The sequence below is a fragment of the Dipodomys merriami genome, unplaced genomic scaffold (genome assembly GCF_024711535.1).
Source record: "Dipodomys merriami isolate MVZ:Mamm:240054 unplaced genomic scaffold, mDipMer1.0.p SCAF_77, whole genome shotgun sequence".
Lineage (NCBI taxonomy): Eukaryota > Metazoa > Chordata > Mammalia > Rodentia > Heteromyidae > Dipodomys > Dipodomys merriami.
This window is the reverse complement of record NW_027206368.1, coordinates 125,310-145,523: the sequence shown is the minus strand read 5'-3', so window position 1 is coordinate 145,523 and position 20,214 is coordinate 125,310. Positions and strand designations below refer to the sequence as shown.

The 20,214-nt window shown below is 38.6% G+C and overlaps 1 pseudogene; it reads right to left on the bottom strand.

The window, feature by feature from the left end:
* LOC138818505 (Golgi to ER traffic protein 4 homolog pseudogene) overlaps positions 1 to 17,891 on the bottom strand; it is a 37,833-nt pseudogene extending 19,942 nt beyond the window's left edge.
* Between the last annotated feature and the right edge of the window lie 2,323 nt (positions 17,892 to 20,214).

Sequence of the window (20,214 nt, the reverse complement as noted above, 5' to 3'; positions counted from 1 at the left end):
GGTAGGGGAAAAACAAAGGAGGAGGTAACAATGCTTGATAGGAAATATACTCATTATTTTGCTCATGTAAATGTAACCCCTCTGTACAGTATTTTTACAATAAAAACATTAAAAAAGATACTATATGAAAGTTTGCACATGATACCTTATAACTATAATTCTTTCAAGAATTAGGGTTTTACACAAACATCCTGATTGCTTTGCCAAAGGATAAGAGATTGAAATAAGGTACCTAGCATCTTGGAAGGAAAATACTATTGGCTTTAGATCAAATTCATTTATCTAATACTGAGGAAATGAATTTCAGAAATGGCAGAGGCAACGTGTATCATAAAAATAACCTTATGAGGTACAACCAGGATGCCCAGATCAAACTTCCTGGAAAAAAGCAATGAATGAAAAGCTACTAATACTTCTAAAATGAGCCTATTGGTGATGGTTCATGCTTGTTATGCTAGGTAATTAGAAGTCAAAGATGAAAGGATATCAATTGAAAGCTTGGCCAGGAAGAAAACCTTCCTCTCTGCAACCAGCAGACAGGAAGCATCAGCTCTGTGCCTGATGCCCAGCTGGCTGGACGGTCTCTGCCCACATTCCGACACACAAGACCAACCCAATCTGAAATATTATCAAATACATTCAAATAATATCTCCTGATTGGGAGATAATCTTTGAAAGATATAACTAAAACATTTCACTGATTTCCTTTTGAAAAATTCAGAATGAAAGGGGAAATATGTTCTCACTGACTGAAGGGTAAGTTAACGACCAGAATGATGTTAATGGGGGTAGAAGCCCATTTGGTAACTTATCCACTCAACCATCTTTCCTCACTTCTTGTCACATATCCTGAGCAGTGAGATTTTGTAATGCAAAGTATGTGTGTGAGCATGCAGCTTGTAAAAGTAGTAATGAAATGCTAGGCACTGGAACTCAGGCCTGTAAAACTAGCTGCTCAGAACCCTGAGATATGAGGAACTGAGTTCAAAGCCAACATGAGAATAAAAGACTCTTACCTTCAATTTACCAGTAAAGGCAAAAAGATGAGCTGTGCTTCAAATGCCAGAGTGCTAGCATTGCATACAAAGCTAAGGGACATCCAGGCCCTGAATTCAAGCCCAGTACTGGCTCTCATACACAAAAAGTAACCATGACAACATCACAGGTTATAAATATATTAGCAAGGGATGTAGGAGAATGGGATGATGACAGCATTTACCTCACTTTTAGTCTCAAGCATTCTGTACAGCGTAGCCCAATCTGTGAAAAGCTCTAGGTGAAATCTTCCTCAAAATCAGATTCATCCTCATATCCCTCTGCACATTTATCACACACACACACACACACACACACACACACACACACACACACACACACACAAAGGTCTATATTTTGCCATCTAATTTTGAAATATATAACCATACACATATGCTTCAGAATTCTGTGCCCTTGATTAGGTTACATAGGGAGCACAATATATCCAGGGTCTGGCTCATTCTTCTAATCCGCTGCTCAGGAGGGTGGGATCTGAGGATCACAGTTTGATGCCAACCTAAGCAAATAACTCCTCAAGATACTTATCTTCAATTAAGAAGCAAGAAGTGGAGATGTGGTTCAAGTGGCACAGTGATAGCATTGAGTAAAATAATCTAAGCAAGATTTCCAGACCCTCAGTCCAAGCCTGTGTACTGGCCCACTAACACTCCATAAGCCAAAAATCCCTGAAAGACCAAACCAAAAATATGTCAATTTTATGCTAACTTATGAAGTGAAATCCAATAAGGCAACATAGCTTTTGGTTGTTGAAGATTTGGTTGGAAAACCAAAAATTCAACGTGTGCTTAAGTGATATAACAAACAAGCAACGAAATAAAAATTTCCCAATAAACATCTGGAACCCCTGACCAAGAGATTTTTTTCTACGTTTTTGAAAATTACTTATTTTTCAGTAAGTGAAATAGTATAAACCTTTATTATAAGTTATAGGAGTCAGTGTAAGCTCCAAGGAAGTGAATGTAAAACTAAAATCACACACAGCATTACAAGTTTCTATGCCTCTGGTGAGACACTAGAAATCTGTAATTGTGTAGCCTCTAGAAAGGAGAAGGGAGATGCTCAGCATCATTGGTCATAAAAGAAATGCAAATCAAAACCACATTGATTCCACCTCACCCCAGTTAGAATAGCCATTTTCAAGAGAACAAATAATAGCAGATGTTGACCAGGATGTGGCTAAATATGAACACTACTACACTGTTGGTGGGAATGGAAGGCAGTATGGAGGTTCCTAAAAAGACTAAACATAGAACTCCCGTAAGATCCAACTATCCCACTTCTTGGCCATCACCCAAATGATTTCAAAATAGAGCACAATAAGCTACCAGCACAACTATGTTCATTGCAGCATTGTTTACCATAAATAAGATATGGAACCAACCCAGTTGCCTCACAATAGATGAATGGATCAAGAAAATGTGGTATATTTACACAATTTTATGCTTCTGTAAGAAAGAATGATATTGTCCCTTTCATAAGAAAATTGATAGACTTGGAAAAAATCATATTAAGTGAAGTAAGCCAGGCCCAAAGAAACATAGGCTCTATGATTTCCCTTATTTGCAATTAGTATTATCCTGTTAGTCCTGACAGAGGATTATAATAGCTGAAGTACTATAAACATATGTGTGATCATACAAAATGATGCTAATTGAAATGAACACGAAGATATTGAAACAGCAGGTCTTATTTTGTTTAGTTGTCAACCTTGATATAGCCAATGTACAGTAACTAGTTCTTTCTTTTTACTTTATTTCATTTTTCTTTTCAAATTAGTTTTATCCCTGGCAATTCTTGTCTTTGATTCTGGTACCCTCCATCCTATATATGCATGTATTTGAGGAAAGGGAAGGGAAATAACAAAATGCTGAAAGATGACCCAGTGCAACAATAATAGGTTACATTAAAGCGGGAATGATCTTTACAACAACCTGGGGGACATGGGGGGAGGAAGGAGTGGAGGGAAGGGATAGACAGAGAAAAACAATAGAGTGGGAAACAATTTTCAATGAGAAATGTAACTTATTCGTGTAAATATAACCCCTCTGTACAGCATCTTTACAATAAAATATTTTTAGTGTAAAAATGAATTTTTCCCATCAAATGTCAAGCTGATACCATTGGAACTTCTGAGTTCATGTGAAAGAGTGTTTTAGGAGTTTCAAGAAGCTAGTACTAAGTACAAATAACCACAATTTAGTGATAATAAGAAAAGCTCTTTTTATTGTACTATATGAACAAAAGAAAATTTCTTTTTGTTTCTGTTCACTTAGAACTCTCTTTGCCATCTGCATTGTTCCAAAGTCAAACTAACCACTTATCCTTATCTTTCTTTGGTATCTAGCTTTGGCATGTAATCTGAGATATAAGCAGTATTCTTTTTTCAATTTGGAGGCCTAGCAGGGAGGTGCTCCTTCCTGGTCAAGAGGTTAGACTGGAGGACCCAGCACACTTGCTGTGGTTTCTTCTGCACAGCTCACTGAGGAACTTACTCAAATATGTTTTCAAATTCTACCAATAACTCTTATTAGTATGAAGCACTTAATTAGAAGTCACTTTCTCAAACTCCTATTTGAGTAATAAATAGAATAGGAAAAATGTTGTTTGCTATTTTTTATCACTACATATCTTAATGTCTAAGTATAAAAGCCAGACTTACTCTAAGGGCCTAGAATAAGCAAAATGGCTTCTAGAGCTCAGATTATTTCTTTCCACAGAAGATGACAGCAGCAGAAACTGGCAGAAGGAAGAGAAAGTTTAATGTCTCCTTAATTCTTAAGTTTCAATGCTCATTGAGGAATCCTCAGGACTGAGGACAGTTTAAGGACGTAACAGATCCTGTGTTGTTTTCTATCATAGGAAGCAGACACCAGTCTCCCATCACTCTTTAGGTGACACACATGAGTGGTGTTCTTGGTGGGTCCTGAGAGGGTCCAGGACGGCTCTGTCATGATCACTGGAAACTCGGAATTGCTCTCTAAGAGAACGACATAGAGGAATGTGGTAACAAGACCTGAGATAGGGTTTTGTCAGATCTAGGTGATTTGTAACAGGCACTAATGCCTTCTGACTAAGAATGTGAATATATCATCAGGGTCCGGCACACAAATTTATCATGACGCGTTACCTTGCACCATTTCATAATGAAAGCCAAGAAAAGATAATTAATGCCCTCTGGACATGTTTTCATCAATATTTATTAGATAAAAAGTTATAAAATCAAGTTCATGTTGAGGAAAAATCCCAGATGAAAACCAAATTTCAGGGGCATTTACAAAAACTGTTGTTCCGTATATATCATATGTGACAAATTATTAAAACTTAAAGAAGCTGTGTAAGTTAAATTGATTCTTTTGTAATACTGCTGCAACTTTATTTTACATTTCAACTACTTAATAAAAATAAGGTAGGCCAAGCATCACCAGTGGCTCACATCTAGCTTCAACTGTGGCTATTAAGAAGGATGAGAGGAGTTCCGGGAAGATGGCGGAGGAGAAGCTGGAATCTGAACAAGCTCTCGCATAGAAAGGAGTTTTAGAGTTCCAGTGAACAGTCCTAAGCCAGAGAATCACACCAAGTGTGTCATCACAGGACAGAGAGTTAGACAAGAGAGGGGAAGCCAAGGAAACGCAGCAGCTGCCGCTCCGGCGGCGGGGCCGCGGCAGCGGCGACCACCGCCGCGGAGACATACCTGAGACACAGAGAGTCGGGAACGAAGGAGCCAGACACAGCGGACGAGCGGATTCTACCCAACACCAACAAGAACCGACAAGGAGCGAACATCTTCATCCTGCTGTTTGCAGACCAGAGACGACCCAGGATCCAAGACTCGGCGTGAGTACAAGCCTGACATCCTCACTCCTCAGGGAGCAGAGGAGGGAAGGCCACCCCTCCCCCCCCAGCACCGGTGATCTCCATCTTGGATACCGACAAAGCTCGGAGGAGCTGCTAGCTCCAGCTCAGGCCTTGGAATAAAATGAGTCATTTAGCAGGTCACAAGAACTTAACGGCGAAGTGACCTGCCAGACTCAGCTCCATCCAGGGAAAAGCCACCCAGCTCAGGCGCCAGCCATCGGAGTGCCTTACTTCACTGGGTAACCAGAGCCAGAGGCTGCCCCTCCCTCTAGCAGCCTCGACAATCAATTGAAAAACAGAAACCCTGAGAATGGCTCCAGGCTGGGCGCTGTGAGCTTTATCACAAAATAGCCCCAGGGAAAAGCTACTGTTTATTGAAAGGCCTCAACTCTACCCAGAACCTAGCCTCATCACCACATCCCCCTCTTTTGTGACTCTCAAAGCAGACCACCCTCCCAGAAAACTAACCTGGGAGGGGGATCTCAAAATCTTGGGTAAAGCAGAGCATTTTTCTGCCTCTTCCAACCAACCGACTTAAGAAACCAATCAAGCCACAGGACCTCAACCTGACCAGAGACTCCAACAAGAGACTGGTTGCAGACAAAAGGGAGATACAGGATTCTTCCCACTCCTCCCCCCCCAAAAAAAAAAAATCAAAAGACTTTTTTTTTTCTTTTTTTTTTTTTCTTCTTCTTCTTTTCTTTTTTTTGCTTGTTTTTTGTTTTTTGTTACCTTATATATATATATATATAAATTTTTTTCCCTTCTAAAACTTTTATTAATCTTTAATTTTTGCCTCTTCTGAAAAAATAATTGTTTTCCAGTAGCCTTTTTTTTTTTTCTTATCTTATAATTTTTATTTTAGGAATACGTGAATAAGAGTTTTCCTTTCTTTTCTTGTCTTCTTTCTCTTTTTCTTTCTTTCTTAATTATCTTTTTGTTTTTTATCTAGCTCTACTGAACTTCTGATCTTTTCTTCTCCCGTTCCCATCCTCAAAGCTTTTCACATCTCCGCTATGTCCCTCCCCTTCTCTGAACATATTCACATTCCACTCTAAATAGACGGTCTTTTAACCTCTATAATAACATTAATTTTTACGTTTCTATTATTTTTCTGGTCTCTCTTTATTCCCCTTTCCGTCTCTTCTTTCTCTCTCTCTCTCTACTTGCATCCTACCCAACTCATTTCCTGCACTGTGATTAGGACATAGTTAACTCTCCCTGTGCCTCCCCACACCAATCTACTCCTATTTTTTACCCACATCTCTCCCTAATCCTAATAATTTCTGGTTTTCCAAATTCTTTTCTGCGGTTCGAAGTCCTTTAACATATAGTTGTTTGATGTTGAATAGATGTATCTGTTGAACTAGATTGTATCTGTAAACTATTGACTGTACAAATGCAAACTTTGGTTGATGGTTGCCTTAAGATAGTGTTCTAGCACAAAACTGGTGCAATCTTTATCTCAAATGGGCCGAGTAAGCCGAAAAAACACAAGAAAAATGGCAAATTCGGGTATCTCAATTCCCAACCTTGATAATCAGGGATTAGAACAGATAAAGAATAATCCAGAGGAGAGTTCCCAAATAGCTCTACAAACACTAATAGCAAACATGATAAATGAGAAGTTTGACAATGTACAAAGGACTCTGTATGAGCGTGATAGGGAGAGAGAGGAGGCATCCCAGAAGTTTATACAGGAATATCATAAGCGTGAGGAAGCTTCTCAAAAACTGATACAGGATTTGCGTGAACAACTTGAGAATACTCAAAGAGAAAGGGAGGAATGGCGTGAGCAGGCAGAGATCACTCAAAGAGAACTGCAGGAATCCCACAGAAGGGAGGAAACTAATCAAAGAGTAATTCACGAATTAAGAGACCAGGTAGAGAATACACAAAGATCACTAAAGACATTCATGGAATCCATTAACAAAGAGCTGAAGGAAGTCAGGGAGACCACAAAGGGAATGCTGAATGGAACCCAACAGAAGGAATGGGAGTCCAAAGAAACCATAACCAATCAACTAAGTGATTTCAGAACAAACACTGAACACCAAATTAAGGAAGTAAAGAAAATCATACAAGACCTAAAACAGAGCTTCAACAAAGAACTTGAAACCATCAAAGCTGACCAATTAGAAGGAAAAGAGATAAAAAACAAAGTAGAGAGTCTCGACAGCAGGTTAGACCATGCAGAAGATCGAATCTCAGGGATTGAAGACAGCCTTGATATTATAGAGAAAGAACATACAACCATCCAAGACAAGTCCAAGAAATATGATAGGTCTATCCAACACCTGGAAGACACCATCAGAAGGCCCAATCTAAGGATAATGGGTGTAGAGGAGCACCTAGAAACAGAAGTTAATGGTCTAGGAAATTTGTTTAACAGGATCCTAGCAGAGAACTTCCCAAACATACAAAAAGATAGGCCTATTCAGATACAAGAAGCTTTTAGAACCCCAAATAGACCAGACCAGAATAGGACATCCCACCGTCACATTATAATCCACACAGGATCAACCCAGACCAAGGAAAAGATCCTTAAAGCTGTCAAGGAGAAAAGGTTAATCACCTATAAAGGGAAACCAATTAGAATTACCTCAGATTTCTCAGCAGAGACAATCAAAGCAAGAAGAGCCTGGAATGACGTATGCCATGCCCTAAAAACAAACAACTATCAACCAAGAATACTGTACCCAGCTAAACTCTCCTTCCTAACTGAAGGCCAAATAAAAACCTTCCATAGCAAAGAAAAATTGAAACAATACATCTCCACCAAACCAGCCTTGCAAAAGATTCTTAAAGATGTCCTACACATAGAAAACCAACAAGAACGCAACAAAGGCCAAGAAACTGCACCCAAACTGAGAATCCAAGAACCTTAGGAAGAACCCAGTTTTCACAGCCCCCAAGAAGGTGGATAACATGGCAGGAACCCTCAAATACCTCTCAGTCCTATCTCTTAACGTTAACGGACTGAACTCTCCAATTAAGCGACATAGACTGTCTAGTTGGATTAAAAAACAAGACCCCTCTATCTGCTGCCTGCAGGAGTCACATCTTGCCCGTAAAAACAAACATATTTTCAAAGTTAAAGGCTGGAACAAAATCTACCAAGCAAACGGCCCTCATAAAGAGGCGGGAGTTGCAATCCTAATATCAGATAAAATAGACTTCAAACTAAAAGTCGTGAGAAGAGATAAAGAAGGTCGCTACATACTAATTAAAGGATCTCTCCTTCAGGAGGATATTACAATTCTAAATATCTATTCGCCAAACAATGGAGCACCCAAATTTATCAAAGAAACACTACTTTCCCTCAAATCCCATATAGATACAAAGACATTAATTGTTGGGGATTTTAACACACCACTCTCCCCACTAGATAGATCAACTCGGAAAAAACTCAACAGAGAAACCGCAGATCTAAACAGCTGCATAGATCAACTAGATTTAACAGACATTTACCGAACATTTCACCCAGCAGCAACAGAATACACGTTCTTCTCAGCAGCACATGGAACGTTTTCTAAAATAGACCACATTTTAGGCCACAAAGCAAACTTGTCTAAATTCAGAAACATTGAAGTTATACCTTGCATTCTCTCTGACCACAAGGGAATAAAATTAGATCTCAACACCAAAAGCCACCAAAGAAAGTCCGGTATCACATGGAGGCTGAACAACACACTGCTGAATCATGAGTGGATCATGGAAGAGATTAGAAAGGAAATTCAAATGTTCATGCTATTCAACAAAAATGAACACACAAATTACCAGCTCCTCTGGGACACAGCAAAGGCAGTACTCAGAGGCAAGTTTATAGCTCTGAGCTCCTACATCAACAAATTGGAGAGATCGGAAACTAACAATTTAATGACACATCTAAACCTCCTTGAAAAAGAGCAGCAAGATAAACCCCAATCCAGTAGACGGAAAGAAATAATCAAAATTAAATCAGAATTAAATGAATTAGAATCCAAAAAAACTATAGAAAGAATCAACAAAACAAAGAGTTGGTTCTTTGAAAAACTTAACAAAATTGACAGACCCTTAGCAAACCTTATCAGAAAAAGGATAGAACACACCCAAATTAATAAACTCAGAGATGGGAATGGAAACATCACCACGGAAACAACCAAGATTCAGAACATTATAAGGGAATACTTCTCAAAACTTTATGCTAATAAGTTTGAGAACTTGACAGAAATGGACCTTTTCGTAGCAAATATTGACATGCCAAAACTAAACCAAGATGAGTTAAACCAGCTTAACAGGCCCATATCAAGCATCGAAATAGAAACAGCAATAAGAGACCTCCCAGCTAAGAAAAGTCCAGGACCAGATGGTTTTACAGCGGAATTTTACAAGGCCTTCAAAGCAGAGCTCACACCAATACTCCTCCAACTCTTCAATGAAATTGAAAGAGAAAGCTCACTACCGAATACATTCTATGAAGCCATCATAACCCTCATCCCAAAACCAGGCAGGGACTCATCAAAGAAAGAGAACTATAGACCCATTTCTTTGATGAACATTGATGCAAAACTTCTCAACAAAATTTTGGCCAATCGACTTCAACAATTCATCCAAAAAATCATACACCATGATCAAACAGGATTCATTTCAGGGATGCAAAGCTGGTTCAATATACGCAAATCAATTAATATTATTCATCACATCAACAGGAGCAAGAATAAGAACCACATGGTTATCTCAATAGATGCAGAAAAAGCATTTGACAAGATCCAACACCCTTTTATGATGAAGGTTCTGGAAAAATTAGGAATCCATGGAACATTCCTCAATACAATAAAGGCTATATATGACAAACCTACAGCCAGCATTATACTCAATGGTGAAAAACTAAAGCCATTTCCTCTTAACTCAGGAACAAGACAAGGATGCCCACTCTCTCCACTTCTCTTCAATCTAGTATTAGAATGCCTAGCTACAGCAATAAGACAAGATGCAGACATAAAGGGGATCCAAATAGGGAAAGAAGAAATAAAACTCTCCCTCTTTGCAGATGACATGATCTTGTATTTAAAGAATCCCATAGACTCCACTCCCAAACTACTCAAGCTGATTCAAAACTTTGGCAAAGTAGCAGGTTATAAAATTAACCCCCAAAAATCAATGGCTTTTCTATATGCCAACAATGAGAAAAGTGTGGCTGAAATTAGGAAAGCAACTCCATTTGTAATAGCCCCACAAAAAATAAAATACCTAGGAATTAACTTAACCAAAGAAGTGAAGGACCTCTATGATGAAAACTTTAAAATCTTGAAAAAGGAAATCAACACCGAACTTAAAAAATGGCAAAACCTCCCATGCTCCTGGATTGGCATGATTAACATCGTGAAAATGGCAATACTTCCCAAGGCTATCTACAAATTCAACGCGATACCTATCAAAATTCCACCCTCATTCTTCAAGGAAATAGAGGAGGCAATCCAAAAATTCATATGGAACAATAAAAGACCGCGAATAGCAAAAACGCTCCTCAATGGAAAGAACACTGCTGGAGGAATATCAATACCAAATTTCAAACTCTACTATAAAGCCATAGTAATCAAAACAGCTTGGTATTGGCATAAGAACAGACCTCAGGACCAATGGAATAGAATTGAAAACCCAGAAATGAACCTACAGACCTATAGCCATCTAATCTTCGATAAGGGAGCTAAAACAATAGAATGGAAGAAAGACAGCCTCTTCAGTAAATGGTGCTGGCAAAATTGGTTAACTACATGTAGAAAACTAAAGCTAGATCCTTATATATCACCCTGCACCAGAATCAACTCCAAATGGATCAAAGACCTTGAACTCAAAGCAGACACTCTGAAAACATTACAGGATGGAATAGGAGAAACCCTAGGTCTCCTTGGCTCAGGCCGAAATTTTCTGAATAGAGACCCGGAAGCACAACAAATCAAAGAAAGGTTGGACAAATGGGATTGCATAAGATTGCAGAGCTTCTGCAGGGCAAATGACATAGCTGGCAAGATCAATAGAAAGCCCACCGATTGGGAGAAGATCTTTACTAGCCATACAACGGACAAGGGTCTCATATCTAAAATATACTTGGAACTCAAAAAATTAAACCACCCAACAACAAATCCTCAAAGAATCAACTGCCCAATAAATAAGTGGGCGAAAGACTTAAAGAGAAGCTTCTCTGAAGAAGAAACAAGGATGGCCAATAGACACATGAAGAAATGTTCAACATCCCTAGCCATAAAAGAAATGCAAATCAAAACAACATTGAGATATCACCTCACTCCAGTTAGAACAGCAAAAATCAAGAACTCTAACAACAACAGATGCTGGAGGGGATGTGGACAGAAAGGAACCTTACTTCATTGTTGGTGGGAATGCAAACTTGTTCAACCACTTTGGAAAGCAGTATGGAGGTTCCTCAGAAGACTTCACATAGATCTCCCCTATGATCCAGCAATCCCACTTTTGGGCATTTACCCAAATGTTTACAAACAAGACCACACTAAAGCTACCAGCACAACTATGTTTATTGCAGCATTATTTACCATAGCTAAGATATGAAACCAACCCAGATGCCCCTCAGTAGATGAATGGATCAAGAAAATGTGGTATATATACACAATGGAATTCTATGCCTCCATCAGAAAGAATGACATTTCCCCATTTGTTAGGAAATGGAAAGGTTTGGAAAAAATTATATTAAGTGAAGTAAGCCAGGCCCAAAGAAGCATAGGTCCCATGGTTTCCCTTAATTGCAATATCTAGTATAGGTATGAGTCAAGCGGAAAAGGTCAGATAATGTGATGTTAGGAAAATGAACCCTTAAATATGTATTTTAATGTTTTCGTTTCTTTCATGCATGTGTTTCTAACGCATTTATAAGATTATTTCTTTGTTGCTTTGTATGTCCCTCCCCCACAGTGTAACCCCCGCTTTCACTATATTTGATGTCAGTATAACATGTGGAGGAGATGGGGACAAACAAGTCATTTAAGGACTCAGGTGGACCTGTTGCAACAATGAGAAGTACAAAATGTCATGTCAAACCAGCTTTACAATGTCGGTGTGGGGGGTGGAGGGGGGTATAATTGGGTGGGGGGAGGGAGGAGGCGGGGAAGGGAAGTGAAGGGTAAACAAAGGAGGAGGCTGCAATGCTTGGTAAGAAATGTATGCATTATCCTGCCCATGTAATTGTAGCCCCCCTGTACAGTATGTTCTCAAATAAAATAAAATACAATTAAAAAAAAAAAAAAGGATGAGAACTGTGGAAAGTGGATTGAAGCTACCGCAGGCAGGAAAATCTGTGAAACTTTTATCTCCAATTAACTGTTCAAATCCAGAAATGGATGTTTGGTTCAAGTTGTAGAGAGTTAGCTATAAGTAAAATAGCTAAAGGTCAGCTCCCTGAGTTCAAGCCCCACTATACACACACACACACACACACACACACACACACACACACACACACACACAACCTATCTCAAAAATAACGAGTGACCAAGGACCAGAAGAAAGATAATATTTTTTCTTTATTTTCTTTCATTTTTGTCATTTTTTCATTTATCTCTCTTTGGGAATGTAAAGGGGGCATAGCAATGGAGGGACAAAGGATGAACAAATGCAGCAGTGGCACTCAGTTGAGACTATGTTGAAAGTGCACTATGAAACTTGTTTTTGGGGAAGGAGGGGAAAACTGGAGGAGACGCAGGGAAAGGGTGACATTGTCCAAATAGAAATATACTCATTGAAGTAGAGCTTTGGCTCAATATCAATGCCATTCTTCAGCAAAAGGGCTCAGGAACACTGCCCAGGCCATGGGTTCAAGCCTCATGACTATAACAAAAACAAAGACAAAAATAGGTAGTCATTACCAAACATATGTAACAAATCTTCTACATCACAGTAATAAGAAGAAGAAGGAGGAGGAGGAGGAGGAGGAGGAGGAGGAGGAGGAGGAGGAGGAGGAGGAGGAGGAGGAGGAGGAGGAGGAGGAAGAGGAGGAGGAAAAGGAAAAGAAGAAGAAGAAGAAGAAGAAGAAGAAGAAGAAGAAGAAGAAGAAGAAGAAGAAGAAGAAGAAGAAGAAGAAGAAGAAGAAGAAGAAGAAAGAAGGAGAAGGAGGAGGAAGAGGAGGAGGAGGAGGAGGAGGAGGAGGAGGAGGAGGAGGAGGAGGAGGAGGAGGAGGAGGAGGAGAAGAAGAAGAAGAAGAAGAAGAAGAAGAAGAAGAAGAAGAAGAAGAAGAAGAAGAAGAAGAAGAAGAAGAAGAAGAAGAAGAAGAAGAAGAAGAAGAAGAAGACGAAGAAGAAGAAGAAGAAGAAGAAGAAGAAGAAGAAGAAGAAGAAGAAGAAGAAGAAGAAGAAGAAGAAGAAGAAGAAGAAGAAGAAGAAGAAGAAGAAGAAGAAGAAGAAGAAGAAGAAAAGAAGAAGAAGAAGAAGATGTTAATAAAAACCAAACCAATGAGAGAAAATCTAAGAGAGCAAGGTAAGGGGTGACATTTCCAAAAAGAAATATACTCATACCTGACTTATATGACTATAATCTATGTGTAAATTACCTTTATCATAATATAAAATTAAAAAAAAAACAGAAATATAGTGCTGGAGGCAAATCTGAAATGGAAGAAGATCAGATTAATATCCAATACCAATTTCAAACCCCATTATCAATTTCTCTTTCAAAAATGGCTCTTCTCATCACTTGTACTTTCCCTAGCTTATGAGATGGGGTGCAAATATTTAAAGGGTGAGGAATGAGTCATACATACAAGAGGAATTTAATAGTACCTGTAAAGAGCAGTACTTGCTAGAACACATGTTGCCTAGAACACATGTTGATACCATGTTTTCTGAAATATACAAACCTAGTTGAGCTTGCATACAAGCTCCACTCTATACAAGCTGTGGATTCAAAGTTAACTAAAGTCTCTGGACCTCAAATTCTTCATAGGTAACAATAGTTATATCACAGGATTATGAGACCTGGATGTCATCAAACATGGTGTGGGTTGTGTTTTAAGTGTGTGTGCAACACTCAAACACTGCTGGGGCGAGTAAAAACTGGCGTGATGTTTACCATATTACTTAACAGTAATACAACACCTACTACAAGCTCACACCTATAATCCTACTTATAAAAGAGGTTGAGGCCTCAGGATCTAGGTTCTTTGTCAGCCTGGACCGGAAACTGGATGAGACTCATCTCCAATGACCTCTAAAAAGGTTGGAGGTGGAGCTTTGGTTCAAATGGTAGAGTGCTAGACTTGAGCATAAATCTCAGGACATTGACCAGGCCCTGAGTTCAAGCCCTAGGGCCAACACACACACACACACACACACACACACACACACACACACACACACACACACACACACACACACACACACACACACAATTTTGTATATTCCTATCACGTCACTTAATACTTTTTCTCTTCCAAGCCCACCAGTTGTTGTTGTTGATGATGATGATGATGACAAGGACTTGCTGTGAAGCTCAGGGTGCTATTAAACTTACAATACCCTTGCGTACTGGGATTACAGGTATGTGTACCATACTTGACTTTACTCAGTAACTCTACTTATAACATTTTTCTGAAAGAAATTTATTCAAATTCATGAAGATACTATGGCTTAAAGTTGTTCACACTAATTTTCAAGTGTACAAAATGTAAATAATATAAGTGGATATAGTACTATGCTACCACATGGTAATTCCAGCCAAAACTCAGGAACCTGACACAAGAGAATAAGGATTTGAGGTAAGCCTTGTCTACAATGTAGGACTTCTTCTATAAAGGAAAAAAAGTATAAATATTAATCTACTAGGAAATATATAATATGTTAAATTTATATAATGGAACAAATAGATCATTGTTAATGAAAATAAAATGGCTTTTACTAGAAATGAGGAATCAAATGTGCTCACTGTGTAGGTGAGTTAGAAAGTTCTTACCAAAAGCTACATACTTTTCTTGTTTTCTATTCTTCCAAAATTGTTTGCTTTCCAGAATCATGCCTTATCTTTCCTTACTGGTTTCTTTAGCTTATTTCATACATGCCCACAGGGTCTTCAACTATCATTTATTTATGTGAAGAGCTTGCAAATATCTCTCTTCAGTCCAAACTCCTGGTATGCACCTCTGTTCCATATATTCAACTACCATAAATACTTGTGAAAGAGTAATCCTGTCTTTCTATTACTGTCTTTCTATTAATGTGTCAGTAAACTTTAGGAAAATAAAGGAATAACATCAATAAATATAACTGATTATTGTAATAGTAATGTTAAACATTACTACAATGCTGATTATTTTCTGAGCAATTTAATATAAAGCTCAAGGAAAGCAACGTTTTTGAGTGCTGATATTGGAGTTTAAACTCAAGACCTTACCTTCTCACTTATGCATTTTCCCTCAAGGGCGGTGTTTTACTCTTGAACCACAGATTCCCTTCCAAATTTATTTGGGGGATTATTTAGAGATAAGAAACTCATGGTCTTTCCTTCTTGGGCTGGATTTAAACCTGGATCTCAGTTCTCTGAGTAGATAGAATTACCAGTGTGTGCTAACAATGTCCAGTTTCAAGGAGAGGGCAAGTTTCTGATTTCAAGCTCCAGTAATAGCACAAAAACAAAAACAAAATTATGACATATAAATATACTGATAAACTAGGAACCCAAACAAACCAAATGTGGGTATCTAGATGGGCGAAAGACTTAATAGCATTATTATCACTATTACCTTTCCTAGCATTTTGAATAACCTGAAATTATGGATTAAAGTCATAGCTTAGTTGGTAAAGTACTAGCTAAAGAGCAACAACATCAAACACCAAGTACAAGTCTCAGTCTCAAACTTTAAATGAAATCTGAAATGATTTTTTCCTTAAATGAAAATTGACCATAGGAAACCCCTGATACCTAAATGTATGGTCAAAGAAGAAAATTGGAAAATGTTCAGGAAGACAGACTTTTAAATCTCAGTGATTACCATATGGACAGTAGATCAGACCATGTGTAACTTCATACTACATGCAGTGGGCTACGTTAAGGACTTAAAAATTGTACACATTTACACTCCTCAAAAAAAAAAACAAACACAACTTACCAGGACACTGGGGATTCACATATGTAATTCTAGCTCAGTGCTCTGTTACTTGAGCCACAAACTCCATTTTCAGCATTTTTGGTGTTTAGTTGGAGATAGGAGTCTCACAGGTTTTCCTCCCCTGGCTGGCTTTGAAACAAAATCCTCAGCTCTTTGCCCACTGAGTAGATAGGATTACAAGCTTGAACTGATACTCTTATTTTTCTATTCTATTCTTCTTTTGCTTTTCTATTTAAGAATCATTTCGTTAAGTGGCAAAAAAATCCTGCTTTTGAACACAGCAGAGAAAATCAATGAAAATAGAAGCTGTGTCTGAATAGATCAATAAATGGATATATATTTTAAAAGACGGATCAAAATACAAAATAACAAAACAGAGAAGAAAGCAGTTGCCAATAACCAAAACAAATGAGTACTTTATCAGAAATCCTACCGTTATAAAATTTAAAAGTACAGTAATAAACAGCTTCAGATGATTTATTCAAAGATAAAACCTATCAAACCTACTTAAGGAAGAACGAAAAAAAATGGAATCTACACAAATTTTCTCAATTTACATTTAAATGCATTGCAATCTATAAAACTCTAGGTACTGATGAATTTATTATTGATTTTCCTAAAACTTTGAAGAGATCATTTTGATTCTACAAAAATATTTCCTTAGAAAGTGAGGAAATACTATTTGCCCTCTTAAAAGTTTCTCGTAAAAAATATCTGGCTGAATTTTGTCTGGAATTATACTCTATGTACTGAGCAGTTAAGGAGAATTGTTTCAGGACATTGAGTCTTCTAATCATTAAGTACTTGATCGTTCATTTACTTAGTCCTTATTTTTTTGTATAACATTTGAAAGGTTTTATAAAATCCATTAAAGATAAACTTCTGAATTGGAAAACCTTTTGGAGGGAATTTACTCAAAGCAGAATGATATATTTTAGGCATCTCAGTATTTAGAGCTGTGAGTATGAACTCCATGAACAGAATAACTTGTCTTTAAAGAAGTTTTTAATACATAGAGCATAACTAAGAAAAATTGTAGGTGATAGAGTAACTAAGGGAGGCCAGGACGTGGCCAACTGCCTCCATAGGAAGACAAAAGCTTGGGATGTACCCTGAGGGACAACTCTCCTGTCCTGTTCTGTCCTGTCGAGCTACTTGTCATGTATTGGGTACCTGCACAGGGAGGGCTGGAACTGCTCTCACAGCACCATGAACGTGGTTAGCTTGCTGCCATCCAAGGCCAGCAGCAGAAATCAGATGAAGTGGAGCAGGGATTGGATGGAGGGCGGCCCGTGCTTGATGGATGTTGCTTCTGTGCATACATGATGAAGACCACAGACCTGGTTTTGTTTTCCAATAGAGAAACTGCAGCACTGCCTGAGCCACAAGTATGTCCACTTGCCATGGAAGCTGTGGGCCGTGGAGTCCTCCACCAGCATGTTGGCACAGCCCTCACCGTCTGTGGAGTGTAGAAAGTAGTATCAAGATTCCCAGTAGTTCGGCTCTTTCCACAGGGTCAGGGCCCAAAATGGAAGGAGCTAAGGATGGCCCCATTTCCAGGAACCCCAACTGGAACACTTCAGGGCTCTGGAGAAGGGGTCCATCAACTGAACACCCTAGCCAGACATTCCATCCATTTCTGCCATCTACATCCATTTCAGGGACTCCAACACCAGCATGGACAGCTCTGCTGTGCTGTTTTGCTGGCCATGAGGGAAGAACAGCAGTATGCTCCTGAGCACATGAGCTCTTGGGCCTCAGAGGGCTTGCTCTGGGACATGTACCTGAAGAAGATGGTCCAGTACATTTGGTGTGCCCCATACTGGCCGCTTTTCTCCATGCAGCTTAACTTGCATGTGATTGTGGGCTTCATTGTGAGAGCCTTCCTGCTCCACCATCGCTGCTGCCAATGTGGCCCTAGTAGTATAATCTTTAGAAAGACTAGGACAAAGCCTGAGAATATTAATGCAAGAAATTGGGGTACATCAAAAAGAGGGTGGGGAAAGGGTAGACGAATGAAGGGAGGAAGGGGCAGAATGTAGTCAAGCTCATTGGGAGAAAATGAGGGAACAGAAGATGTTGTATGAAAGGAAATGTTCTCATCTGACTTATGCAAATGAAATCCCTCTACACAACCTCTTTAAAATAACTATAATCAGCTGGGCACAGGCCACTCAGGCCTGTAATCTTAGCTACACAGGAAGCTGAGATCTGAGGGTCTCAGTTCAAAGCCAGCCCGGGCAGGAAACTCCATGTCACCCTTATCTCCAATAAACCACTAAAAAACAGGAAGTGGCGCTCTGGCTCAAGTGGTAGAGTGCTCATCTTGAGTGCAACAGCTGAGGGATAATGCCCAATCCCAGAGTTCAAACCCCATGCCTGACAATAAATAAATAAATAAATAAATAAATAAATAAATAAATAAATAAATAAATAAATAAATAAATAAATAAATAAATAAATAAATAAATAAATAAATAAAACTAAATTTGCTAAAAAGGAATTCATTGCCTATACTGCAAAACTAAGAAATATAAGGGAATGGTGGGTCAGAGGGGGGTGTGATTATTGTAGGTGTGGCACAAATCAATATGCACTGTATTCATAAACTGCTTTTGTTATATGGCAACTCCTTTGTACAACTACTGAAAGATAATTGACAAATAAAAATAATAATTGAATAGATGTAAAATAAGATACAGGAGAAAGAAATGGTTGATAGATACTTCTGATATAGAACAGGGCTTCCTATTACATTGGGACCCTATAGAAGAACTCTACTGTTTTTGTAATATTTCAGAATAAGATGAGATTCATAAAGCATAGTTCATTATGATTTTTCAAAAATAATTTAAGTAGTTGTTAATAACCCAACAATACTAAATTCCTATATTATCTACATGAACAAATGTAATTTATTATCATGGTTTGAAAGAAAAATCTATGGAAACACTTTTATTTTTGGTAAGACATGAAGCTTGACCTCTGGGCCTGGGCACTACCCCTCAGCTCTTCAGCTCAAGGCAAGCACCTTACCACTTGAGCCACATAGCCATTTCTGGTTTTCTGGTGGTTATTTAGAAATAAGAGTCTCATGCACTTGCCTGCCCAGGCTGGCTTTGAAGCGCAATCTTCTGATCTCAGCACCTTGACTAGCTAGGATTACAGGTGAGGGCCACCGATGCCTGGCTAAAATTCTTAATTCCAATTAATAAGCAAAAACCCAGAACTTGAGGCTTTGCTTAAAAGGGGGAGTGCAGGTAGAAAGTGTAAAGCAAATACTAGCAGAGAGGCAAGCAGAGAAAGAGAGAGAAAGAGAGGGAAGGAGAGAAAAAGCGAGAGTAAGAGAGAGGGAGGGAGAGAGAGAGAAAAATGTAAAAACAAGAAGCAACCATGGGGGGAGACAGGCAAAAGAGTGTAATGAAAGTGAATATTATGAAAATAAGTAGTATGAAAATAGGAAAATATAATGGAGTCCATTATTTTGTACAATAATAAGACAATATATCTAAAAGAAATTATTTAGACAGTGATGAGGACATATTAGCTGGTGGGGAAGATATTATTTACATTCACTTAGGCCCCAAACACAATCTCTGAAGATGCTCCTGTTCTATCCGGGCCAATGAAGTGGCCACTGCCAGTTTTTGCAGCAAAAAAAGAAAAATGTCATTCTGAGAACCAATGAGAGATAATGGCCAGACATCTGTGGCTCAAGCTTGTAATCCTAATTACTCAGGAGCCTGAGATGTGAGGATCCAACTCAGGACAAGCAGGGAAGTCCCTGAGACACTAATCTCAAGTTAAACACTAAAAATAGGAAATGGAACTATGGTTCAAGTACAAAGGCTCCAGGACAGCACTCAGGCTCTGATTTCACCCTCAGGTCCAGAAAATACATACATATACACAGAGATACACAGACACACAGAAGCACAGACACACACACACACACACACACACACACACACACACACACACACACACACAAAGTTAACTATGTATTAGAAAACTCAGTCATATGTCAACATTTAATGCTCACAAATGTTAACTCCCACTGATTTTCACATTCTCTTAAAAGGGACTATTTACTTGGCAGATGGTCCTGCATTTTATAAAAAAAAAATTATAGTCATACTTCTTTGGCAGTCACTATCACAAATTTGAATGGCAGGAGAGGGGAGGGAATGGGAAAC